This window comes from Vigna unguiculata, chromosome 5 (genome assembly GCF_037176805.1).
Source record: "Vigna unguiculata cultivar grain cowpea cultivar isolate G323 ecotype 2 chromosome 5, ASM3717680v1, whole genome shotgun sequence".
NCBI classification, from domain to species: Eukaryota; Viridiplantae; Streptophyta; class Magnoliopsida; order Fabales; family Fabaceae; genus Vigna; species Vigna unguiculata.
In genome coordinates this window covers 32,403,160-32,430,613 of record NC_140796.1, presented here as the reverse complement: position 1 = coordinate 32,430,613, position 27,454 = coordinate 32,403,160, and positions in this window count along the sequence as shown.

The window sequence follows — 27,454 nt, the reverse complement described above, 5'->3', positions numbered from 1 at the left end:
TTGATAAAGGTTCCCTTTATTTGACGCATGAGGGACATGAAATGAAGTTGAAATTTATGACACCAAGACAAGCTAGTAAGGATCACCACAGGCTGAAGGAGAAAATAGAAAAAGAAAGAATAAAAAAGGAACAAATATAAACTGTCGAAGGAATGGAAAATGAAGAAAAAGAAAAGGAAGAAAAGATAAAGATGATGGAAAAGGTAGTAGAGAAACAATGTGTTTAATCAAAGGCCACCCATGTTTAGTTGCATTCGTTGACGAAAGCGACAACACTGTTGTAAGCCAAAGATTGGTGGAGAAATTCAAGTTACCAACAAGCGTTCACTCGAATCAAGCAAGGATCAAATTCAGTACGCGATAATGTGTGAAAGAAGTATTATCTGATATTGCTCCCACAAACTCTTGTCATCTTGTTTTGAGATGGGCATGGCTTCATTTTAAAACGCTCAATCTTGATAAAGGTTCCCTCTATTTGAGGGATGAGGGACAAGAAATGAAGTTGAAATTTATGACACCAAGACAAGCCAGTAAGGATCACCATAGGCTGAAGGAGAAAATAGAAAAAGAAAGAATAGAAAAGGAACAAATATAAACTGTGGAAGGAATGGAAATTGAAGAAAAAGAAAAGGAAGAAAAGATAAAGATGATGGAAAAGGTAGTAGAGAAACAAGGTGTTTAATCAAAGGCCACCCATGTTTAGTTGCATTCGTTTACGTAAGCGACAACACTGTTGTAAGCCAAAGATTGGTGGAGAAACTCAAGTTACCAACAAGCGTTCACTCGAATCAAGCAAGGTTCCAATTCAGTACGGGACAATGTGTGAAAGAAGTATTATGTGATATTGCTCCCGCGAACTCTTGTCATCTTCTTTTGAGATGGGCATGGCTTCATTTTAAAACGCTCAATCTTGATAAAGGTTCCCTTTGTTTGAGGCATGAGGGACATGAAATGAAGTTGAAAATTATGACACCAAGACAAGCCAGTAAGGAGCAACATAGGATGAAGGAGAAAATAGAAAAAGAAAGAATAGAAAAGGAAGAAATATAAATTGTGGAAGGAATGGAAACTGAGGAAAAAGAAAAGGAAGAAAAGATAAAGATGATGGCAAAGGTAGTAGAGAAACAAGGTGTTTAATCAAAGGCGACCCATGTTCAGTTGCATTCGTTTACGAAAGCGACAACACTGTTGTAAGACAAAGATTGGTGGAGAAACTCAAGTTACCAACAAGCTTTCATTCGAATCAAGCAAGGATCAAATTCAGTACGGGACAATGTGTGCAAGATGTATTATCTGATATTGCTCCCACAAACTCTTGTCATCTTCTTTTGAGATTGGCATGGCTTCATTTTAAAATGCTCAATCTTGATAAAGGTTCCCTTTATTTGAGGCATGAGGGACATGATATGAAGTTGAAATTTATGACACCAAGACAAGCTAGTAAGGATCAACATAGCCTGAAGGAGAAAATAAAAAAAGAAAGAATAGAAAAGGAAGAAATATAAACTGTGGAAGGAATGGAAATTGAAGAAAAAGAAAAGGAAGAAAAGATAAAGATGATGGAAAAGGTAGTAGAGAAACAAGGTGTTTAATCAAAGGCCACCCATGTTTAGTTGCATTCGTTTACGAAAGCGACAACACTGTTGTAAGCCAAAGATTGGTGGAGAAACTCAAGTTACCAACAAGCGTTCACTCGAATCAAGCAAGGATCCAATTCGGTACGGGACAATGTGTGAAAGAAGTATTATGTGATATTGCTCCCGCGAACTCTTGTCATCTTCTTTTGAGATGGGCATGGCTTCATTTTAAAACGCTCAATCTTGATAAAGGTTCCCTTTATTTGAGGCATGAGGGACATGAAATGAAGTTGAAAATTATGACACCAAGACAAGCCAGTAAGGAGCAACATAGGATGAAGGAGAAAATAGAAAAAGAAAGAATAGAAAAGGAACAAATATAAATTGTGGAAGGAATGGAAACTGAGGAAAAAGAAAAGGAAGAAAAGATAAAGATGATGGCAAAGGTAGTAGAGAAACAAGGTGTTTAATCAAAGGCCACCCATGTTCAGTTGCATTCGTTTACGAAAGCGATAACACTGTTGTAAGACAAAGATTGGTGGAGAAACTCAAGTTACCAACAAGCTTCATTCGAATCAAGCAAGGATCAAATTCAGTACGAGACAATGTGTGCAAGAAGTATTATTTGATATTGCTCCCACAAACTCTTGTCATCTTCTTTTGAGATTGGCATGGCTTCATTTTAAAACGCTCAATCTTGATAAAGGTTCCCTTTATTTGAGGCATGAGGGACATGATATGAAGTTGAAATTTATGACACCAAGACAAGCCAGTAAGGATCAACATAGGCTGAAGGAGAAAATAAAAAAAAATAGAAAAGGAAGAAATATAAACTGTGGAAGGAATGGAAATTGAAGAAAAAGAAAAGGAAGAAAAGATAAAGATGATGGAAAAGGTAGTAGAGAAACAAGGTGTTTAATCAAAGGCCACCCATGTTTAGTTGCATTCGTTTACGAAAGCGACAACACTGTTGTAAGCCAAAGATTGGTGGAGAAACTCAAGTTACCAACAAGCTTTCACTCGAATCAAGCAAGGCTCAAATTCAGTATGGGACAATGTGTGAAAGAAGTATTATCTGATATTGCTCCCATGAACTCTTGTCATCTTCTTTTGAGATTGGCATGGCTTCATTTTAAAACGCTCAATCTTGATAAAGGTTCCCTTTATTTGAGGGATGAGGGAAATGAAATGAAGTTGAAATTTATGACACCAAGACAAGCCAGTAAGGATCAACATAGGCTGAAGGAGAAAATAGAAAAAGAAAGAATAGAAAAGGAAGAAATATAAACTGTAGAAGGAATGCAAATTGAAGAAAAAGAAAAGGAAGAAAAGATAAAGATGATGGAAAAGGTAGTAGAGAAACAAGGTGTTTAATCAAAGGCCACCCATGTTTAGTTGCATTCGTTTATGAAAGCGACAACATTCTTGTAAGCCAAAGATTGGTGGAGAAATTCAAGTTACCAACAAGCGTTCACTCGAATCAAGCAAGGATCAAATTCAGTACGGGATAATGTGTGAAAGAAGTATTATCTGATATTGCTCCCACAAACTCTTGTCTTCTTCTTTTGAGATGGGCATGGCTTCATTTTAAAACGCTCAATCTTGATAAAGGTTCCCTCTATTTGAGGGATGAGGGACAAGAAATGAAGTTGAAATTTATGACACCAAGACAAGCCAGTATGGATCAACATAGGCTGAAGGAGAAAATAGAAAAAGAAAGAATAGAAAAGGAACAAAAATAAACTATGGAAGGAATGCAAATTGAAGAAAAAGAAAAGGAAGAAAAGATAAAGATGATGGAAAAGGTAGTAGAGAAACAAGGTGTTTAATCGAAGGCCATCCATGTTTAGTTGCATTCGTTTATGAAAGCGACAACATTCTTGTAAGCCAAAGATTGGTGGAGAAACTCAAGTTACCAACAAGCGTTCACTCGAATCAAGCAAGGATCAAATTCAGTACGGGATAATGTGTGAAAGAAGTATTATGTGATATTGCTCCCACGTACTCTTGTCATCTTCTTTTGAGATGGCCATGGCTTCAATTTAAAATGCTCAATCTTGATAAAGGTTCCCTTTATTTGAGGCATGAGGGACATGAAATGAAGTTGAAATTTATGACACCAAGACAAGCGAGTAAGGATCAACATAGGCTGAAGGCGAAAATAGAAAAAGAAAGAATAAAAAATGAACAAATATAAACTGTCGAAGGAATGGAAAATGAAGAAAAAGAAAAGGAAGAAAAGATAAAGATGATGGAAAAGGTAGTAGAGAAACAAGGTGTTTAATCAAAGGCCACCCATGTTTAGTTGCATTCGTTTACGAAAGCGACAACACTGTTGTAAGCCAAAGATTGGTGGAGAAACTCAAGTTACCAACAAGCTTTCATTCGAATCAAGCAAGGATCAAATTCAGTACGGGACAATGTGTGCAAGATGTATTATGTGATATTGCTCCCACAAACTCTTGTCATCTGCTTTTGAGATTGGCATGACTACATTTTAAAACGCTGAATCGTGATAAAGGTTCCCTTTATTTAAGGAAAAGGAACAAAAATAAACTATGGAAGGAATGCAAATTGAAGAAAAAGAAAAGGAAGAAAAGATAAAGATGATGGAAAAGGTAGTAGAGAAACAAGGTGTTTAATCGAAGGCCATCCATATTTAGTTGCATTCGTTGACGAAAGCGACAACACTGTTGTAAGCCAAAGATTGGTGGAGAAATTCAAGTTACCAACAAGCGTTCACTCGAATCAAGCAAGGATCAAATTCAGTACGGGATAATGTGTGAAAGAAGTATTATGTGATATTGCTCCCACAAACTCTTGTCTTCTTCTTTTGAGATGGGCATGGCTTCATTTTAAAACGCTCAATCTTGATAAAGATTCCCTCTATTTGAGGGATGAGGGACAAGAAATGAAGTTGAAATTTATGACACCAAGACAAGCCAGTATGGATCAACATAGGCTGAAGGAGAAAATAGAAAAAGAAAGAATAGAAAAGGAACAAAAATAAACTATGGAAGGAATGCAAATTGAAGAAAAAGAAAAGGAAGAAAAGATAAAGATGATGGAAAAGGTAGTAGAGAAACAAGGTGTTTAATCGAAGGCCATCCATGTTTAGTTGCATTCGTTTATGAAAGCGACAACATTCTTGTAAGCCAAAGATTGGTGCAGAAACTCAAGTTACCAACAAGCGTTCACTCGAATCAAGCAAGGATCAAATTCAGTACGGGATAATGTGTGAAAGAAGTATTATATGATATTGCTCCCACGTACTCTTGTCATCTTCTTTTGAGATGGCCATGGCTTCAATTTAAAATGCTCAATCTTGATAAAGGTTCCCTTTATTTGAGGCATGAGGGACATTAAATGAAGTTGAAATTTATGACACCAAGACAAGCGAGTAAGGATCAACATAGGCTGAAGGAGAAAATAGAAAAAGAAAGAATAAAAAATGAACAAATATAAACTGTCGAAGGAATGGAAAATGAAGAAAAAGAAAAGGAAGAAAAGATAAAGATGATGGAAAAGGTAGTAGAGAAACAAGGTGTTTAATCAAAGGCCACCCATGTTTAGTTGCATTCGTTTACGAAAGCGACAACACTGTTGTAAGCCAAAGATTGGTGGAGAAACTCAAGTTACCAACAAGCTTTCATTCGAATCAAGCAAGGATCAAATTCAGTACGGGACAATGTGTGCAAGATGTATTATGTGATATTGCTCCCACAAACTCTTGTCATCTTCTTTTGAGATTGGCATGACTACATTTTAAAACGCTGAATCTTGATAAAGGTTCCCTTTATTTGAGGCATGAGGGACATGAAATGAAGTTGAAATTTATGACACCAAGACAAGCCAGTAAGGATCAACATAGGCTGAAGGAGAAAATAGAAAAAGAAAGAATAGAAAAGGAACAAAAATAAACTATGTAAGGAATGCAAATTGAAGAAAAAGAAAAGGAAGAAAAGAAAAAGATGATGGAAAAGGTAGTAGAGAAACAAGGTGTTTAATCAAAGGCCACCCATGTTTAGTTGCATTCGTTTATGAAAGCGACAACATTCTTGTAAGCCAAAGATTGGTGGAGAAACTCAAGTTACCAACAAGCGTTCACTTGAATCAAGCAAGGATCAAATTCAGTACGGGATAATGTGTGAAAGAAGTATTATCTGATATTGCTCCCACAAACTCTTGTCATCTTCTTTTGAGATGGGCATGGCTTCATTTTAAAACGCTCAATCTTGATAAAGGTTCGCTCTATTTGAGGGATGAGGGACATGAAATGAACTTGAAATTTATGACACCAAGACAAGCCAGTATGGATCAACATAGGCTGAAGGAGAAAATAGAAAAAGAAAGAATAGAAAAGGAACAAAAATAAACTATGGAAGGAATGCAAATTGAAGAAAAAGAAAAGGAATAAAAGATAAAGATGATGGAAAAGGTAGTAGAGAAACAAGGTTTTTAATCAAAGGCCACCCATGTTTAGTTGCATTCGTTTATGAAAGCGACAACATTCTTGTAAGCCAAAGATTGGTGGAGAAACTCAAGTTACCAACAAGCGTTCACTCGAATCAAGCAAGGATGAAATTCAGTACGGGATAATGTGAGAAAGAAGTATTATGTGATATTGCTCCCACAAACTCTTGTCATCTTCTTTTGAGATGGGCATGGCTTCATTTTAAAACGCTCAATCTTGATAAAGGTTCCCTTTATTTGAGGCATGAGGGACATGAAATGAAGTTGAAATTTATGACACCAAGACAAGCCAGTAAGGATCAACAGGCTGAAGGAGAAAATAGAAAAAGAAAGAATAGAAAAGGAACAAATATAAACTGTCGAAGGAATGGAAATTGAAGAAAAAGAAAAGGAAGAAAAGATAAAGATGATGGAAAAAGTAGTAGAGAAACAAGGTGTTTAGTCAAAGGCCACCCATGTTTAGTTGCATTCGTTTACGAAAGCGACAACACTGTTGTAAGCCAAAGATTGGTGGAGAAACTCAAGTTACCAACAAGCTTTCATTCGAATCAAGAAAGGATCACATTTAGTACGGGACAATGTGTGCGAGATGTATTATCTGATATTGCTCCCACAAACTCTTGTCATCTTCTTTTGAGATTGGCATGGCTTGATTTTAAAACGCTGAATCTTGATAAAGGTTCCCTTTATTTGAGGCTTGAGGGACATGAAATGAAGTTGAAAATTATGACACCAAGACAAGCCAGTAAGGATCAACATAGGATGAAGGAGAAAATAGAAAAAGAAAGAATAAAAAAGGAACAAATATAAACTGTCGAAGGAATGGAAAATGATGAAAAAGAAAAGGAAGAAAAGATAAAGATGATGGAAAAGGTAGTAGAGAAACAAGGTGTTTAATCAAAGGCCACCCATGTTTAGTTGCATTCGTTTATGAAAGCGACAACATTCTTGTAAGCCAAAGATTGTTGGAGAAACTCAAGTTACCAACAAGCGTTCACTCGAATCAAGCAAGGATCAAATTCAGTACGGGATAATGTGAGAAAGAAGTATTATGTGATATTGCTCCCACAAACTCTTGTCATCTTCTTTTGAGATGGGCATGGCTTCATTTTAAAACGCTCAATCTTGATAAAGGTTCCCTTTATTTGAGGCATGAGGGACATGAAATGAAGTTGAAATTTATGACACCAAGACAAGCCAGTATGGATCAACATAGGCTGAAGGAGAAAATAGAAAAAGAAAGAATAGAAAAGGAACAAAAATAAACTATGGAAGGAATGCAAATTGAAGAAAAAGAAAAGGAAGAAAAGATAAAGATGATGGAAAAGGTAGTAGAGAAACAAGGTGTTTAATCGAAGGCCATCCATGTTTAGTTGCATTCGTTGACGAAAGCGACAACACTGTTGTAAGCCAAAGATTGGTGGAGAAATTCAAGTTACCAACAAGCGTTCACTCGAATCAAGCAAGGATCAAATTCAGTACGGGATAATGTGTGAAAGAAGTATTATCTGATATTGCTCCCACAAACTCTTGTCTTCTTCTTTTGAGATGGGCATGGCTTCATTTTAAAACGCTCAATCTTGATAAAGGTTCCCTCTATTTGAGGGATGAGGGACAAGAAATGAAGTTGAAATTTATGACACCAAGACAAGCCAGTATGGATCAACATAGGCTGAAGGAGAAAATAGAAAAAGAAAGAATAGAAAAGGAACAAAAATAAACTATGGAAGGAATGCAAATTGAAGAAAAAGAAAAGGAAGAAAAGATAAAGATGATGGAAAAGGTAGTAGAGAAACAAGGTGTTTAATCGAAGGCCATCCATGTTTAGTTGCATTCGTTTATGAAAGCGACAACATTCTTGTAAGCCAAAGATTGGTGGAGAAACTCAAGTTACCAACAAGCGTTCACTCGAATCAAGCAAGGATCAAATTCAGTACGGGATAATGTGTGAAAGAAGTATTATGTGATATTGCTCCCACGTACTCTTGTCATCTTCTTTTGAGATGGCCATGGCTTCAATTTAAAATGCTCAATCTTGATAAAGGTTCCCTTTATTTGAGGCATGAGGGACATGAAATGAAGTTGAAATTTATGACACCAAGACAAGCGAGTAAGGATCAACATAGGCTGAAGGAGAAAATAGAAAAAGAAAGAATAAAAAATGAACAAATATAAACTGTCGAAGGAATGGAAAATGAAGAAAAAGAAAAGGAAGAAAAGATAAAGATGATGGAAAAGGTAGTAGAGAAACAAGGTGTTTAATCAAAGGCCACCCATGTTTAGTTGCATTCGTTTACGAAAGCGACAACACTGTTGTAAGCCAAAGATTGGTGGAGAAACTCAAGTTACCAACAAGCTTTCATTCGAATCAAGCAAGGATCAAATTCAGTACGGGACAATGTGTGCAAGATGTATTATGTGATATTGCTCCCACAAACTCTTGTCATCTTCTTTTGAGATTGGCATGACTACATTTTAAAACGCTGAATCTTGATAAAGGTTCCCTTTATTTGAGGCATGAGGGACATGAAATGAAGTTGAAATTTATGACACCAAGACAAGCCAGTAAGGATCAACATAGGCTGAAGGAGAAAATAGAAAAAGAAAGAATAGAAAAGGAACAAAAATAAACTATGGAAGGAATGCAAATTGAAGAAAAAGAAAAGGAAGAAAAGATAAAGATGATGGAAAAGGTAGTAGAGAAACAAGGTGTTTAATCGAAGGCCATCCATGTTTAGTTGCATTCGTTGACGAAAGCGACAACACTATTGTAAGCCAAAGATTGGTGGAGAAATTCAAGTTACCAACAAGCGTTCACTCGAATCAAGCAAGGATCAAATTCAGTACGGGATAATGTGTGAAAGAAGTATTATCTGATATTGCTCCCACAAACTCTTGTCTTCTTCTTTTGAGATGGGCATGGCTTCATTTTAAAACGCTCAATTTTGATAAAGGTTCCCTCTATTTGAGGGATGAGGGACAAGAAATGAAGTTGAAATTTATGACACCAAGACAAGCCAGTATGGATCAACATAGGCTGAAGGAGAAAATAGAAAAAGAAAGAATAGAAAAGGAACAAAAATAAACTATGGAAGGAATGCAAATTGAAGAAAAAGAAAAGGAAGAAAAGATAAAGATGATGGAAAAGGTAGTAGAGAAACAAGGTGTTTAATCGAAGGCCATCCATGTTTAGTTGCATTCGTTTATGAAAGCGACAACATTCTTGTAAGCCAAAGATTGGTGGAGAAACTCAAGTTACCAACAAGCGTTCACTCGAATCAAGCAAGGATCAAATTCAGTACGGGATAATGTGTGAAAGAAGTATTATGTGATATTGCTCCCACGTACTCTTGTCATCTTCTTTTGAGATGGGCATGGCTTCAATTTAAAATGCTCAATCTTGATAAAGGTTCCCTTTATTTGAGGCATGAGGGACATGAAATGAAGTTGAAATTTATGACACCAAGACAAGCGAGTAAGGATCAACATAGGCTGAAGGAGAAAATAGAAAAAGAAAGAATAAAAAATGAACAAATATAAACTGTCGAAGGAATGGAAAATGAAGAAAAAGAAAAGGAAGAAAAGATAAAGATGATGGAAAAGGTAGTAGAGAAACAAGGTGTTTAATCAAAGGCCACCCATGTTTAGTTGCATTCGTTTACGAAAGCGACAACACTGTTGTAAGCCAAAGATTGGTGGAGAAACTCAAGTTACCAACAAGCTTTCATTCGAATCAAGCAAGGATCAAATTCAGTACGGGACAATGTGTGCAAGATGTATTATGTGATATTGCTCCCACAAACTCTTGTCATCTTCTTTTGAGATTGGCATGACTACATTTTAAAACGCTGAATCTTGATAAAGGTTCCCTTTATTTGAGGCATGAGGGACATGAAATGAAGTTGAAATTTATGACACCAAGACAAGCCAGTAAGGATCAACATAGGCTGAAGGAGAAAATAGAAAAAGAAAGAATAGAAAAGGAACAAAAATAAACTATGTAAGGAATGCAAATTGAAGAAAAAGAAAAGGAAGAAAAGAAAAAGATGATGGAAAAGGTAGTAGAGAAACAAGGTGTTTAATCAAAGGCCACCCATGTTTAGTTGCATTCGTTTATGAAAGCGACAACATTCTTGTAAGCCAAAGATTGTTGGAGAAACTCAAGTTACCAACAAGCGTTCACTCGAATCAAGCAAGGATCAAATTCAGTACGGGATAATGTGTGAAAGAAGTATTATCTGATATTGCTCCCACAAACTCTTGTCATCTTCTTTTGAGATGGGCATGGCTTCATTTTAAAACGCTCAATCTTGATAAAGGTTCGCTCTATTTGAGGGATGAGGGACATGAAATGAACTTGAAATTTATGACACCAAGACAAGCCAATATGGATCAACATAGGCTGAAGGAGAAAATAGAAAAAGAAAGAATAGAAAAGGAATAAAAATAAACTATGGAAGGAATGCAAATTGAAGAAAAAGAAAAGGAAGAAAAGATAAAGATGATGGAAAAGGTAGTAGAGAAACAAGGTTTTTAATCAAAGGCCACCCATGTTTAGTTGCATTCGTTTATGAAAGCGACAACATTCTTGTAAGCCAAAGATTGGTGGAGAAACTCAAGTTACCAACAAGCGTTCACTCGAATCAAGCAAGGATCAAATTCAGTACGGGATAATGTGTGAAAGAAGTATTATCTGATATTGCTCCCACAAACTCTTGTCATCTTCTTTTGAGATGGGCATGGCTTCATTTTAAAACGCTCAATCTTGATAAAGGTTCGCTCTATTTGAGGGATGAGGGACATGAAATGAACTTGAAATTTATGACACCAAGACAAGCCAATATGGATCAACATAGGCTGAAGGAGAAAATAGAAAAAGAAAGAATAGAAAAGGAACAAAAATAAACTATGGAAGGAATGCAAATTGAAGAAAAAGAAAAGGAAGAAAAGATAAAGATGATGGAAAGGGTAGTAGAGAAACAAGGTTTTTAATCAAAGGCCACCCATGTTTAGTTGCATTCGTTTATGAAAGCGACAACATTCTTGTAAGCCAAAGATTGGTGGAGAAACTCAAGTTACCAACAAGCGTTCACTCGAATCAAGCAAGGATGAAATTCAGTACGGGATAATGTGAGAAAGAAGTATTATGTGATATTGCTCCCACAAACTCTTGTCATCTTCTTTTGAGATGGGCATGGCTTCATTTTAAAACGCTCAATCTTGATAAAGGTTCCCTTTATTTGAGGCATGAGGGACATGAAATGAAGTTGAAATTTATGACACCAAGACAAGCCAGTAAGGATCAACATAGGCTGAAGGAGAAAATAGAAAAAGAAAGAATAGAAAAGGAACAAATATAAACTGTCGAAGGAATGGAAATTGAAGAAAAAGAAAAGGAAGAAAAGATAAAGATGATGGAAAAAGTAGTAGAGAAACAAGGTGTTTAGTCAAAGGCCACCCATGTTTAGTTGCATTCGTTTACGAAAGCGACAACACTGTTGTAAGCCAAAGATTGGTGGAGAAACTCAAGTTACCAACAAGCTTTCACTCGAATCAAGCAAGGATCAAATTCAGTACGAGACATTGTGTGAAAGATGTATTATCTGATACTGCTCCCACGAACTCTTGTCATCTTCTTTTGAGATGGGCATGGCTTCATTTTAAAACGCTCAATCTTGATAAAGGTTCCCTCTATTTGAGGGATGAGGGACATGAAATGAAGTTGAAATTTATGACACCAAGACAAACCAGTATGGATCAACATAGGCTGAAGGAGAAAATAGAAAAAGAAAGAATAGAAAAGGAACAAAAATAAACTATGGAAGGAATGAAAATTGAAGAAAAAGAAAAGGAAGAAAAGAAAAAGATGATGGAAAAGGTAGTAGAGAAACAAGGTGTTTAATCAAAGGCCACCCATGTTTAGTTGCATTCGTTTATGAAAGCGACAACATTCTTGTAAGCCAAAGATTGGTGGAGAAACTCAAGTTACCAACAAGCGTTCACTTGAATCAAGCAAGGATCAAATTCAGTACGGGATAATGTGTGAAAGAAGTATTATGTGATATTGCTCCCACAAACTCTTGTCATCTTCTTTTGAGATGGGCATGGCTTCATTTTAAAACGCTCAATCTTGATAAAGGTTCCCTTTATTTGAGGCATGAGGGACATGAAATGAAGTTGAAATTTATGACACCAAGACAAGCCAGTAAGGATCAACATAGGCTGAAGAAGAAAATAGAAAAAGAAAGAATAGAAAAGGAACAAATATAAATTGTCGAAGGAATGGAAATTGAAGAAAAAGAAAAGGAAGAAAAGATAAAGATGATGGAAAAGGTAGTAGAGAAACAAGGTGTTTAATCAAAGGCCACCCATGTTCAGTTGCATTCGTTTATGAAAGCGACAACATTCTTGTAAGCCAAAGATTGGTGGAGAAACTCAAGTTACCAACAAGCGTTCACTCGAATCAAGCAAGGATCAAATTCAGTACGGGATAATGTGTGAAAGAAGTATTATCTGATATTGCTCCCACAAACTCTTGTCTTCTTCTTTTGAGATGGGCATGGCTTCATTTTAAAACGCTCAATTTTGATAAAGGTTCCCTCTATTTGAGGGATGAGGGACAAGAAATGAAGTTGAAATTTATGACACCAAGACAAGCCAGTATGGATCAACATAGGCTGAAGGAGAAAATAGAAAAAGAAAGAATAGAAAAGGAACAAAAATAAACTATGGAAGGAATGCAAATTGAAGAAAAAGAAAAGGAAGAAAAGATAAAGATGATGGAAAAGGTAGTAGAGAAACAAGGTGTTTAATCGAAGGCCATCCATGTTTAGTTGCATTCGTTTATGAAAGCGACAACATTCTTGTAAGCCAAAGATTGGTGGAGAAACTCAAGTTACCAACAAGCGTTCACTCGAATCAAGCAAGGATCAAATTCAGTACGGGATAATGTGTGAAAGAAGTATTATGTGATATTGCTCCCACGTACTCTTGTCATCTTCTTTTGAGATGGGCATGGCTTCAATTTAAAATGCTCAATCTTGATAAAGGTTCCCTTTATTTGAGGCATGAGGGACATGAAATGAAGTTGAAATTTATGACACCAAGACAAGCGAGTAAGGATCAACATAGGCTGAAGGAGAAAATAGAAAAAGAAAGAATAAAAAATGAACAAATATAAACTGTCGAAGGAATGGAAAATGAAGAAAAAGAAAAGGAAGAAAAGATAAAGATGATGGAAAAGGTAGTAGAGAAACAAGGTGTTTAATCAAAGGCCACCCATGTTTAGTTGCATTCGTTTACGAAAGCGACAACACTGTTGTAAGCCAAAGATTGGTGGAGAAACTCAAGTTACCAACAAGCTTTCATTCGAATCAAGCAAGGATCAAATTCAGTACGGGACAATGTGTGCAAGATGTATTATGTGATATTGCTCCCACAAACTCTTGTCATCTTCTTTTGAGATTGGCATGACTACATTTTAAAACGCTGAATCTTGATAAAGGTTCCCTTTATTTGAGGCATGAGGGACATGAAATGAAGTTGAAATTTATGACACCAAGACAAGCCAGTAAGGATCAACATAGGCTGAAGGAGAAAATAGAAAAAGAAAGAATAGAAAAGGAACAAAAATAAACTATGTAAGGAATGCAAATTGAAGAAAAAGAAAAGGAAGAAAAGAAAAAGATGATGGAAAAGGTAGTAGAGAAACAAGGTGTTTAATCAAAGGCCACCCATGTTTAGTTGCATTCGTTTATGAAAGCGACAACATTCTTGTAAGCCAAAGATTGTTGGAGAAACTCAAGTTACCAACAAGCGTTCACTCGAATCAAGCAAGGATCAAATTCAGTACGGGATAATGTGTGAAAGAAGTATTATCTGATATTGCTCCCACAAACTCTTGTCATCTTCTTTTGAGATGGGCATGGCTTCATTTTAAAACGCTCAATCTTGATAAAGGTTCGCTCTATTTGAGGGATGAGGGACATGAAATGAACTTGAAATTTATGACACCAAGACAAGCCAATATGGATCAACATAGGCTGAAGGAGAAAATAGAAAAAGAAAGAATAGAAAAGGAATAAAAATAAACTATGGAAGGAATGCAAATTGAAGAAAAAGAAAAGGAAGAAAAGATAAAGATGATGGAAAAGGTAGTAGAGAAACAAGGTTTTTAATCAAAGGCCACCCATGTTTAGTTGCATTCGTTTATGAAAGCGACAACATTCTTGTAAGCCAAAGATTGGTGGAGAAACTCAAGTTACCAACAAGCGTTCACTCGAATCAAGCAAGGATCAAATTCAGTACGGGATAATGTGTGAAAGAAGTATTATCTGATATTGCTCCCACAAACTCTTGTCATCTTCTTTTGAGATGGGCATGGCTTCATTTTAAAACGCTCAATCTTGATAAAGGTTCGCTCTATTTGAGGGATGAGGGACATGAAATGAACTTGAAATTTATGACACCAAGACAAGCCAATATGGATCAACATAGGCTGAAGGAGAAAATAGAAAAAGAAAGAATAGAAAAGGAACAAAAATAAACTATGGAAGGAATGCAAATTGAAGAAAAAGAAAAGGAAGAAAAGATAAAGATGATGGAAAGGGTAGTAGAGAAACAAGGTTTTTAATCAAAGGCCACCCATGTTTAGTTGCATTCGTTTATGAAAGCGACAACATTCTTGTAAGCCAAAGATTGGTGGAGAAACTCAAGTTACCAACAAGCGTTCACTCGAATCAAGCAAGGATGAAATTCAGTACGGGATAATGTGAGAAAGAAGTATTATGTGATATTGCTCCCACAAACTCTTGTCATCTTCTTTTGAGATGGGCATGGCTTCATTTTAAAACGCTCAATCTTGATAAAGGTTCCCTTTATTTGAGGCATGAGGGACATGAAATGAAGTTGAAATTTATGACACCAAGACAAGCCAGTAAGGATCAACATAGGCTGAAGGAGAAAATAGAAAAAGAAAGAATAGAAAAGGAACAAATATAAACTGTCGAAGGAATGGAAATTGAAGAAAAAGAAAAGGAAGAAAAGATAAAGATGATGGAAAAAGTAGTAGAGAAACAAGGTGTTTAGTCAAAGGCCACCCATGTTTAGTTGCATTCGTTTACGAAAGCGACAACACTGTTGTAAGCCAAAGATTGGTGGAGAAACTCAAGTTACCAACAAGCTTTCACTCGAATCAAGCAAGGATCAAATTCAGTACGAGACATTGTGTGAAAGATGTATTATCTGATACTGCTCCCACGAACTCTTGTCATCTTCTTTTGAGATGGGCATGGCTTCATTTTAAAACGCTCAATCTTGATAAAGGTTCCCTCTATTTGAGGGATGAGGGACATGAAATGAAGTTGAAATTTATGACACCAAGACAAACCAGTATGGATCAACATAGGCTGAAGGAGAAAATAGAAAAAGAAAGAATAGAAAAGGAACAAAAATAAACTATGGAAGGAATGAAAATTGAAGAAAAAGAAAAGGAAGAAAAGAAAAAGATGATGGAAAAGGTAGTAGAGAAACAAGGTGTTTAATCAAAGGCCACCCATGTTTAGTTGCATTCGTTTATGAAAGCGACAACATTCTTGTAAGCCAAAGATTGGTGGAGAAACTCAAGTTACCAACAAGCGTTCACTTGAATCAAGCAAGGATCAAATTCAGTACGGGATAATGTGTGAAAGAAGTATTATGTGATATTGCTCCCACAAACTCTTGTCATCTTCTTTTGAGATGGGCATGGCTTCATTTTAAAACGCTCAATCTTGATAAAGGTTCCCTTTATTTGAGGCATGAGGGACATGAAATGAAGTTGAAATTTATGACACCAAGACAAGCCAGTAAGGATCAACATAGGCTGAAGAAGAAAATAGAAAAAGAAAGAATAGAAAAGGAACAAATATAAATTGTCGAAGGAATGGAAATTGAAGAAAAAGAAAAGGAAGAAAAGATAAAGATGATGGAAAAGGTAGTAGAGAAACAAGGTGTTTAATCAAAGGCCACCCATGTTCAGTTGCATTCGTTTATGAAAGCGACAACATTCTTGTAAGCCAAAGATTGGTGGAGAAACTCAAGTTACCAACAAGCGTTCACTCGAATCAAGCAAGGATCAAATTCAGTACGGGATAATGTGTGAAAGAAGTATTATCTGATATTGCTCCCACAAACTCTTGTCATCTTCTTTTGAGATGGGCATGGCTTCATTTTAAAACGCTCAATCTTGATAAAGGTTCGCTCTATTTGAGGGATGAGGGACATGAAATGAACTTGAAATTTATGACACCAAGACAAGCCAATATGGATCAACATAGGCTGAAGGAGAAAATAGAAAAAGAAAGAATAGAAAAGGAACAAAAATAAACTATGGAAGGAATGCAAATTGAAGAAAAAGAAAAGGAAGAAAAGATAAAGATGATGGAAAGGGTAGTAGAGAAACAAGGTTTTTAATCAAAGGCCACCCATGTTTAGTTGCATTCGTTTATGAAAGCGACAACATTCTTGTAAGCCAAAGATTGGTGGAGAAACTCAAGTTACCAACAAGCGTTCACTCGAATCAAGCAAGGATAAAATTCAGTACGGGATAATGTGAGAAAGAAGTATTATGTGATATTGCTCCCACAAACTCTTGTCATCTTCTTTTGAGATGGGCATGGCTTCATTTTAAAACGCTCAATCTTGATAAAGGTTCCCTTTATTTGAGGCATGAGGGACATGAAATGAAGTTGAAATTTATGACACCAAGACAAGCCAGTAAGGATCAACATAGGCTGAAGGAGAAAATAGAAAAAGAAAGAATAGAAAAGGAACAAATATAAACTGTCGAAGGAATGGAAATTGAAGAAAAAGAAAAGGAAGAAAAGATAAAGATGATGGAAAAAGTAGTAGAGAAACAAGGTGTTTAGTCAAAGGCCACCCATGTTTAGTTGCATTCGTTTACGAAAGCGACAACACTGTTGTAAGCCAAAGATTGGTGGAGAAACTCAAGTTACCAACAAGCTTTCACTCGAATCAAGCAAGGATCAAATTCAGTACGAGACATTGTGTGAAAGATGTATTATCTGATACTGCTCCCACGAACTCTTGTCATCTTCTTTTGAGATGGGCATGGCTTCATTTTAAAACGCTCAATCTTGATAAAGGTTCCCTCTATTTGAGGGATGAGGGACATGAAATGAAGTTGAAATTTATGACACCAAGACAAACCAGTATGGATCAACATAGGCTGAAGGAGAAAATAGAAAAAGAAAGAATAGAAAAGGAACAAAAATAAACTATGGAAGGAATGAAAATTGAAGAAAAAGAAAAGGAAGAAAAGAAAAAGATGATGGAAAAGGTAGTAGAGAAACAAGGTGTTTAATCAAAGGCCACCCATGTTTAGTTGCATTCGTTTATGAAAGCGACAACATTCTTGTAAGCCAAAGATTGGTGGAGAAACTCAAGTTACCAACAAGCGTTCACTTGAATCAAGCAAGGATCAAATTCAGTACGGGATAATGTGTGAAAGAAGTATTATGTGATATTGCTCCCACAAACTCTTGTCATCTTCTTTTGAGATGGGCATGGCTTCATTTTAAAACGCTCAATCTTGATAAAGGTTCCCTTTTTTTGAGGCATGAGGGACATGAAATGAAGTTGAAATTTATGACACCAAGACAAGCCAGTAAGGATCAACATAGGCTGAAGAAGAAAATAGAAAAAGAAAGAATAGAAAAGGAACAAATATAAATTGTCGAAGGAATGGAAATTGAAGAAAAAGAAAAGGAAGAAAAGATAAAGATGATGGAAAAGGTAGTAGAGAAACAAGGTGTTTAATCAAAGGCCACCCATGTTCAGTTGCATTCGTTTACGAAAGCGACAACACTGTTGTAAGCCAAAGATTGGTGGAGAAACTCAAGTTACCAACAAGCTTTCATTCGAATCAAGCAAGGATCAAATTCAGTACGAGACAATGTGTGCAAGATGTATTATCTGATATTGCTCCCACAAACTCTTGTCATCTTCTTTTGAGATTGGCATGGCTTCATTTTAAAACGCTTAATCTTGATAAAGGTTCCCTTTATTTGAGGCATGAGGGACATGAAATGAAGTTGAAAATTATGACACCAAGACAAGCCAGTAAAGATCAACATACTCTGAAGGAAAAATAAAAAATGAAAGAATGGAAAAGGAACAAATATAAACTGTCGAAGGAATTGAAAATGAAGAAAAAGAAAAGGAAGAAAAGATAAAGATGATGGAAAGGTAGTAGAGAAACAAGGTGTTTAAACAAAGGCCACCCATGTTTAGTTGCATTCGTTTATGAAAGCGACAACATTCTTGTAAGCCAAAGATTGGTGGAGAAACTCAAGTTACCAACAAGCGTTCACTCGAATCAAGCAAGGATCAAATTCAGTACGGGATAATGTGAGAAAGAAGTATTATGTGATATTGCTCCCACAAACTCTTGTCATCTTCTTTTGAGATGGGCATGGCTTCATTTTAAAACGCCCAATCTTGATAAAGGTTCCCTTTATTTGAGGCATGAGGGACATGAAATGAAGTTGAAATTTATGACACCAAGACAAGCCAGTAAGGATCAACATAGGCTGAAGGAGAAAATAGAAAAAGAAAGAATAAAAAAGGAACAAATATAAACTGTCGAAGGAATGGAAAATGAAGAAAAAGAAAAGGAAGAAAAGATAAAGATGATGGAAAAGGTAGTAGAGAAACAAGGTGTTTAATCAAAGGCCACCCATGTTTAGTTGCATTCGTTTATGAAAGCGACAACACTGTTGTAAGCCAAAGATTGGTGGAGAACCTCAAGTTACCAACAAGCGGTCACTCGAATCAAGCAAGGATCAAATTCAGTACGGGATAATGTGTGAAAGAAGTATTATCTGATATTGCTCCCACAAACTCTTGTCATCTTCTTTTGAGATGGGCATAGCTTCATTTTAAAATGCTCAATCTTGATAAAGGTTCCCTCTATTTGAGGGATGAGGGACATGAAATGAAGTTGAAATTTATGACACCAAGACAAGCCAGTATGGATCAACATAGGCTGAAGGAAAAAATAGAAAAAGAAAGAATAGAAAAGGAACAAAAATAAACTATGGAAGGAATGCAAATTGAAGAAAAAGAAAAGGAAGAAAAGATAAAGATGATGGAAAAGGTAGTAGAGAAACAAGGTGTTTAACCAAAGGCCGCCCATGTTTAGTTGCATTTGTTTACGAAAGTGACAACACTGTTGTAAGCCAAAGATTGGTGGAGAAACTCAAGTTACCAACACGCTTTCATTCGAATCAAGCAAGGATCACATTTAGTACGGGACAATGTGTGCGAGATGTATTATCTGATATTGCTCCCATAAACTCTTGTCATCTTCTTTTGAGATTGGCATGGCTTGATTTTAAAACGCTGAATCTTGATAAAGGTTCCCTTTATTTGAGGCTTGAGGGACATGAAATGAAGTTGAAAATTATGACACCAAGACAAGCCAGTAAGGATCAACATAGGATGAAGGAGAAAATAGAAAAAGAAAGAATAGAAAAGGAACAAAAATAAACTATGGAAGGAATGCAAATTGAAGAAAAAGAAAAGGAAGAAAAGATAAAGATGATGGAAAAGGTGGTAGAGAAACAAGGTGTTTAACCAAAGGCCACCCATGTTTAGTTGCATTCGTTTACGAAAGCGACAACACTGTTGTAAGCCAAAGATTGGTGGAGAAACTCAAGTTACCAACAAGCTTTCATTCGAATCAAGCAAGGATCAAATTCAGTACGGGACAATGTGTGCAAGATGTATTATCTGATATTGCTCCCACAAACTCTTGTCATCTTCTTTTGAGGATGGCATGGCTTCATTTTAAAACGCTGAATCTTGATAAAGGTTCCCTTTATTTGAGGCATGAGGGACATGAAATGAAGTTGAAATTTATGACACCAAGACAAGCCAGTAAGGATCAACATACTCTGAAGGAAAAATAAAAAATGAAAGAATGGAAAAGGAACAAATATAAACTGTCGAAGGAATGGAAAATGAAGAAAAAGAAAAGGAAGAAAAGATAAAGATGATGGAAAGGTAGTAGAGAAACAAGGTGTTTAAACAAAGGCCACCCATGTTTAGTTGCATTCGTTTACGAAAGTGACAACACTGTTGTAAGCCAAAGATTGGTGGAGAAACTCAAGTTACCAACAAGCGTGCACTCGAATCAAGCAAGGATCAAATTCAGTACGGGACAATGTGTGAAAAAAGTATTATGTGATATTGCTCCCACGAACTCTTGTCATTTTCTTTTGAGATGGGCATGGCTTCGTTTTAAAACGCTCAATCTTAATAAAGGTTCCCTCTATTAGAGGGATGAGGGACATGAAATGAAGTTGAAATTTATGACACCAAGACAAGCCAGTAAGGATCAACATAGGCAGAAGTAGAAAATAGAAACAGAAAGAATAGAAAAGGAACAAAGATAAACTGTGGAAGGAATGGAAATTGAAGAAAAAGAAAAGGAAGAAAAGATAAAGATGATGGAAAAGGTAGTAGAGAAACAAGGTGTTTAATCAAAGGCCACCCATGTTTAGTTGCATTCGTTTACGAAAGCGACAACACTGTTCTAAGCCAAAGATTGGTGGAGAAACTCAAGTTACCAACAAGCTTTCACTCGAATCAAGCAAGGATCAAATTCAGTACGAGACAATGTGTGAAAGGTGTATTATCTGATATTGCTCCCACGAACTCTTGTCATCTTCTTTTTAGATTGGCATGGCTTCATTTTAAAACGCTCAATCTTGATAAAGGTTCCCTTTATTTGAGGGATGAGGGACATGAAATGAAGTTGAAATTTATGACACCAAGACAAGCCAGTAAGGATCAACATAGGCTGAAGGAGAAAATAGAAAAAGAAAGAATAGAAAAGGAACAAAGATAAACTGTGGAAGGAATGGAAATTGAAGAAAAAGAAAAGGAAGAAAAGATAAAGATGATGGAAAAGGTAGTAGAAAAACAAGGTGTTTAATCAAAGGCCACCCATGTTTAGTTGCATTCGTTTACGAAAGCGACAACACTGTTGTAAGCCAAAGATTGGTGGAGAAACTCAAGTTACCAACAAGCATTCACTCGAATCAAGTAAGGATCAAATTCAGTACGGGACAATGTGTGAAAGAAGTATTATCTGATATTGCTCCCACAAACTCTTGTCATCTTCTTTTGAGATTGGCATGACTTCATTTTAAAACGCTGAATCTTGATAAAGGTTCCTTTTATTTGAGGCATGAGGGACATGAAATGAAGTTGAAATTTGTGACACCAAGACAAGCCAGTAAGGATCAACATAGGCTGAAGGAGAAAATAGAAAAAGAAAGAATAGAAAAGGAAGAAATATAAACCGTGGAAGGAATGGAAATTGAAGAAAAAGAATAGGAAGAAAAGATAAAGATGATGGAAAAGGTAGTAAAGAAACAAGGTGTTTAATCAAAGGCCACCCATGTTTAGTTGCATTTGTTTACGAAAGCGACAACACTGTTGTAAGCCAAAGATTGGTGGAGAAACTCAAGTTACCAACAAGCATTCACTCGATTCAAGCAAGGATCAAATTCAGTACGGGAAAATGTGTGAAAGAAGTATTATCTGATATTGCTCCCACAAACTCTTGTCATCTTCTTTTGAGATTGGCATGGCTTCATTTTAAAACGCTTAATCTTGATAAAGGTTCCCTTTATTTGAGGCATGAGGGACATGAAATGAAGTTGAAAATTATGACACCAAGACAAGCCAGTAAAGATCAACATACTCTGAAGGAAAAATAAAAAATGAAAGAATGGAAAAGGAACAAATATAAACTGTCGAAGGAATTGAAAATGAAGAAAAAGAAAAGGAAGAAAAGATAAAGATGATGGAAAGGTAGTAGAGAAACAAGGTGTTTAAACAAAGGCCACCCATGTTTAGTTGCATTCGTTTATGAAAGCGACAACATTCTTGTAAGCCAAAGATTGGTGGAGAAACTCAAGTTACCAACAAGCGTTCACTCGAATCAAGCAAGGATCAAATTCAGTACGGGATAATGTGAGAAAGAAGTATTATGTGATATTGCTCCCACAAACTCTTGTCATCTTCTTTTGAGATGGGCATGGCTTCATTTTAAAACGCCCAATCTTGATAAAGGTTCCCTTTATTTGAGGCATGAGGGACATGAAATGAAGTTGAAATTTATGACACCAAGACAAGCCAGTAAGGATCAACATAGGCTGAAGGAGAAAATAGAAAAAGAAAGAATAAAAAAGGAACAAATATAAACTGTCGAAGGAATGGAAAATGAAGAAAAAGAAAAGGAAGAAAAGATAAAGATGATGGAAAAGGTAGTAGAGAAACAAGGTGTTTAATCAAAGGCCACCCATGTTTAGTTGCATTCGTTTATGAAAGCGACAACACTGTTGTAAGCCAAAGATTGGTGGAGAACCTCAAGTTACCAACAAGCGGTCACTCGAATCAAGCAAGGATCAAATTCAGTACGGGATAATGTGTGAAAGAAGTATTATCTGATATTGCTCCCACAAACTCTTGTCATCTTCTTTTGAGATGGGCATAGCTTCATTTTAAAATGCTCAATCTTGATAAAGGTTCCCTCTATTTGAGGGATGAGGGACATGAAATGAAGTTGAAATTTATGACACCAAGACAAGCCAGTATGGATCAACATAGGCTGAAGGAAAAAATAGAAAAAGAAAGAATAGAAAAGGAACAAAAATAAACTATGGAAGGAATGCAAATTGAAGAAAAAGAAAAGGAAGAAAAGATAAAGATGATGGAAAAGGTAGTAGAGAAACAAGGTGTTTAACCAAAGGCCGCCCATGTTTAGTTGCATTTGTTTACGAAAGTGACAACACTGTTGTAAGCCAAAGATTGGTGGAGAAACTCAAGTTACCAACACGCTTTCATTCGAATCAAGCAAGGATCACATTTAGTACGGGACAATGTGTGCGAGATGTATTATCTGATATTGCTCCCATAAACTCTTGTCATCTTCTTTTGAGATTGGCATGGCTTGATTTTAAAACGCTGAATCTTGATAAAGGTTCCCTTTATTTGAGGCTTGAGGGACATGAAATGAAGTTGAAAATTATGACACCAAGACAAGCCAGTAAGGATCAACATAGGATGAAGGAGAAAATAGAAAAAGAAAGAATAGAAAAGGAACAAAAATAAACTATGGAAGGAATGCAAATTGAAGAAAAAGAAAAGGAAGAAAAGATAAAGATGATGGAAAAGGTGGTAGAGAAACAAGGTGTTTAACCAAAGGCCACCCATGTTTAGTTGCATTCGTTTACGAAAGCGACAACACTGTTGTAAGCCAAAGATTGGTGGAGAAACTCAAGTTACCAACAAGCTTTCATTCGAATCAAGCAAGGATCAAATTCAGTACGGGACAATGTGTGCAAGATGTATTATCTGATATTGCTCCCACAAACTCTTGTCATCTTCTTTTGAGAATGGCATGGCTTCATTTTAAAACGCTGAATCTTGATAAAGGTTCCCTTTATTTGAGGCATGAGGGACATGAAATGAAGTTGAAATTTATGACACCAAGACAAGCCAGTAAGGATCAACATACTCTGAAGGAAAAATAAAAAATGAAAGAATGGAAAAGGAACAAATATAAACTGTCGAAGGAATGGAAAATGAAGAAAAAGAAAAGGAAGAAAAGATAAAGATGATGGAAAGGTAGTAGAGAAACAAGGTGTTTAAACAAAGGCCACCCATGTTTAGTTGCATTCGTTTACGAAAGTGACAACACTGTTGTAAGCCAAAGATTGGTGGAGAAACTCAAGTTACCAACAAGCGTGCACTCGAATCAAGCAAGGATCAAATTCAGTACGGGACAATGTGTGAAAAAAGTATTATGTGATATTGCTCCCACGAACTCTTGTCATTTTCTTTTGAGATGGGCATGGCTTCGTTTTAAAACGCTCAATCTTAATAAAGGTTCCCTCTATTAGAGGGATGAGGGACATGAAATGAAGTTGAAATTTATGACACCAAGACAAGCCAGTAAGGATCAACATAGGCAGAAGTAGAAAATAGAAACAGAAAGAATAGAAAAGGAACAAAGATAAACTGTGGAAGGAATGGAAATTGAAGAAAAAGAAAAGGAAGAAAAGATAAAGATGATGGAAAAGGTAGTAGAGAAACAAGGTGTTTAATCAAAGGCCACCCATGTTTAGTTGCATTCGTTTACGAAAGCGACAACACTGTTCTAAGCCAAAGATTGGTGGAGAAACTCAAGTTACCAACAAGCTTTCACTCGAATCAAGCAAGGATCAAATTCAGTACGAGACAATGTGTGAAAGGTGTATTATCTGATATTACTCCCACGAACTCTTGTCATCTTCTTTTTAGATTGGCATGGCTTCATTTTAAAACGCTCAATCTTGATAAAGGTTCCCTTTATTTGAGGGATGAGGGACATGAAATGAAGTTGAAATTTATGACACCAAGACAAGCCAGTAAGGATCAACATAGGCTGAAGGAGAAAATAGAAAAAGAAAGAATAGAAAAGGAACAAAGATAAACTGTGGAAGGAATGGAAATTGAAGAAAAAGAAAAGGAAGAAAAGATAAAGATGATGGAAAAGGTAGTAGAAAAACAAGGTGTTTAATCAAAGGCCACCCATGTTTAGTTGCATTCGTTTACGAAAGCGACAACACTGTTGTAAGCCAAAGATTGGTGGAGAAACTCAAGTTACCAACAAGCATTCACTCGAATCAAGCAAGGATCAAATTCAGTACGGGACAATGTGTGAAAGAAGTATTATCTGATATTGCTCCCACAAACTCTTGTCATCTTCTTTTGAGATTGGCATGACTTCATTTTAAAACGCTGAATCTTGATAAAGGTTCCTTTTATTTGAGGCATGAGGGACATGAAATGAAGTTGAAATTTGTGACACCAAGACAAGCCAGTAAGGATCAACATAGGCTGAAGGAGAAAATAGAAAAAGAAAGAATAGAAAAGGAAGAAATATAAACCGTGGAAGGAATGGAAAATGAAGAAAAAGAAAAGGAAGAAAAGATAAAGATGATGGAAAGGTAGTAGAGAAACAAGGTGTTTAAACAAAGGCCACCCATGTTTAGTTGCATTCGTTTACGAAAGTGACAACACTGTTGTAAGCCAAAGATTGGTGGAGAAACTCAAGTTACCAACAAGCGTGCACTCGAATCAAGCAAGGATCAAATTCAGTACGGGACAATGTGTGAAAAAAGTATTATGTGATATTGCTCCCACGAACTCTTGTCATTTTCTTTTGAGATGGGCATGGCTTCGTTTTAAAACGCTCAATCTTAATAAAGGTTCCCTCTATTAGAGGGATGAGGGACATGAAATGAAGTTGAAATTTATGACACCAAGACAAGCCAGTAAGGATCAACATAGGCAGAAGTAGAAAATAGAAACAGAAAGAATAGAAAAGGAACAAAGATAAACTGTGGAAGGAATGGAAATTGAAGAAAAAGAAAAGGAAGAAAAGATAAAGATGATGGAAAAGGTAGTAGAGAAACAAGGTGTTTAATCAAAGGCCACCCATGTTTAGTTGCATTCGTTTACGAAAGCGACAACACTGTTCTAAGCCAAAGATTGGTGGAGAAACTCAAGTTACCAACAAGCTTTCACTCGAATCAAGCAAGGATCAAATTCAGTACGAGACAATGTGTGAAAGGTGTATTATCTGATATTGCTCCCACGAACTCTTGTCATCTTCTTTTTAGATTGGCATGGCTTCATTTTAAAACGCTCAATCTTGATAAAGGTTCCCTTTATTTGAGGGATGAGGGACATGAAATGAAGTTGAAATTTATGACACCAAGACAAGCCAGTAAGGATCAACATAGGCTGAAGGAGAAAATAGAAAAAGAAAGAATAGAAAAGGAACAAAGATAAACTGTGGAAGGAATGGAAATTGAAGAAAAAGAAAAGGAAGAAAAGATAAAGATGATGGAAAAGGTAGTAGAAAAACAAGGTGTTTAATCAAAGGCCACCCATGTTTAGTTGCATTCGTTTACGAAAGCGACAACACTGTTGTAAGCCAAAGATTGGTGGAGAAACTCAAGTTACCAACAAGCATTCACTCGAATCAAGCAAGGATCAAATTCAGTACGGGACAATGTGTGAAAGAAGTATTATCTGATATTGCTCCCACAAACTCTTGTCATCTTCTTTTGAGATTGGCATGACTTCATTTTAAAACGCTGAATCTTGATAAAGGTTCCTTTTATTTGAGGCATGAGGGACATGAAATGAAGTTGAAATTTGTGACACCAAGACAAGCCAGTAAGGATCAACATAGGCTGAAGGAGAAAATAGAAAAAGAAAGAATAGAAAAGGAAGAAATATAAACCGTGGAAGGAATGGAAATTGAAGAAAAAGAAAAGGAAGAAAAGATAAAGATGATGGAAAAGGTAGTAAAGAAACAAGGTGTTTAATCAAAGGCCACCCATGTTTAGTTGCATTTGTTTACGAAAGTGACAACACTGTTGTAAGCCAAAGATTGGTGGAGAAACTCAAGTTACCAACAAGCATTCACTCGATTCAAGCAAGGATCAAATTCAGTACGGGAAAATGTGTGAAAGAAGTATTATCTGATATTGCTCCCACAAACTCTTGTCATCTTCTTTTGAGATTGGCGTGAATTCATTTTAAAACGCTCAATCTTGATAAAGGTTCCCTTTATTTGAGGCATGAGGGACATGAAATGAAGTTGAAAATTATGACACTAAGACAGGCCACTAAGGATCAACATAGGCTGAAGGAGAAAATTGAAAAAGAAAGAATAGAAAAGGAACAAATATAAACTGTGGAAGGAATGGAAACTGAAGAAAAAGAAAAGGGAGAAAAGATAAAGATGATGGAAAAGGTAGTAAAGAAACAAGGTGTTTAATCAAAGGCCACCCATGTTTAGTTGCATTCGTTTACGAAAGCGACAACACTGTTGTAAGCCAAAGATTGGTGGAGAAACTCAAGTTACCAACAAGCATTCACTCGAATCAAGCAAGGATCAAATTCAGTACGGGACAATGTGTGAAAGAAGTATTATCTGATATTGCTCCCACGAACTCTTGTCATCTTCTTTTGAGATTGGCATGGCTTCATTTTAAAACGCTGAATCTTGATAAAGGTTCCTTTTATTTCAGGCATGAGGGACATGAAATGAAGTTGAAATTTGTGACACCAAGACAAGCCAGTAAGGATCAACATAGGCTGAAGGAGAAAATAGAAAAAGAAAGAATAGAAAAGGAAGAAATATAAACCATGGAAGGAATGGAAATTGAAGAAAAAGAAAAGGAAGAAAAGATAAAGATGATGGAAAAGGTAGTAAAGAAACAAGGTGTTTAATCAAAGGCCACCCATGTTTAGTTGCATTTGTTTACGAAAGC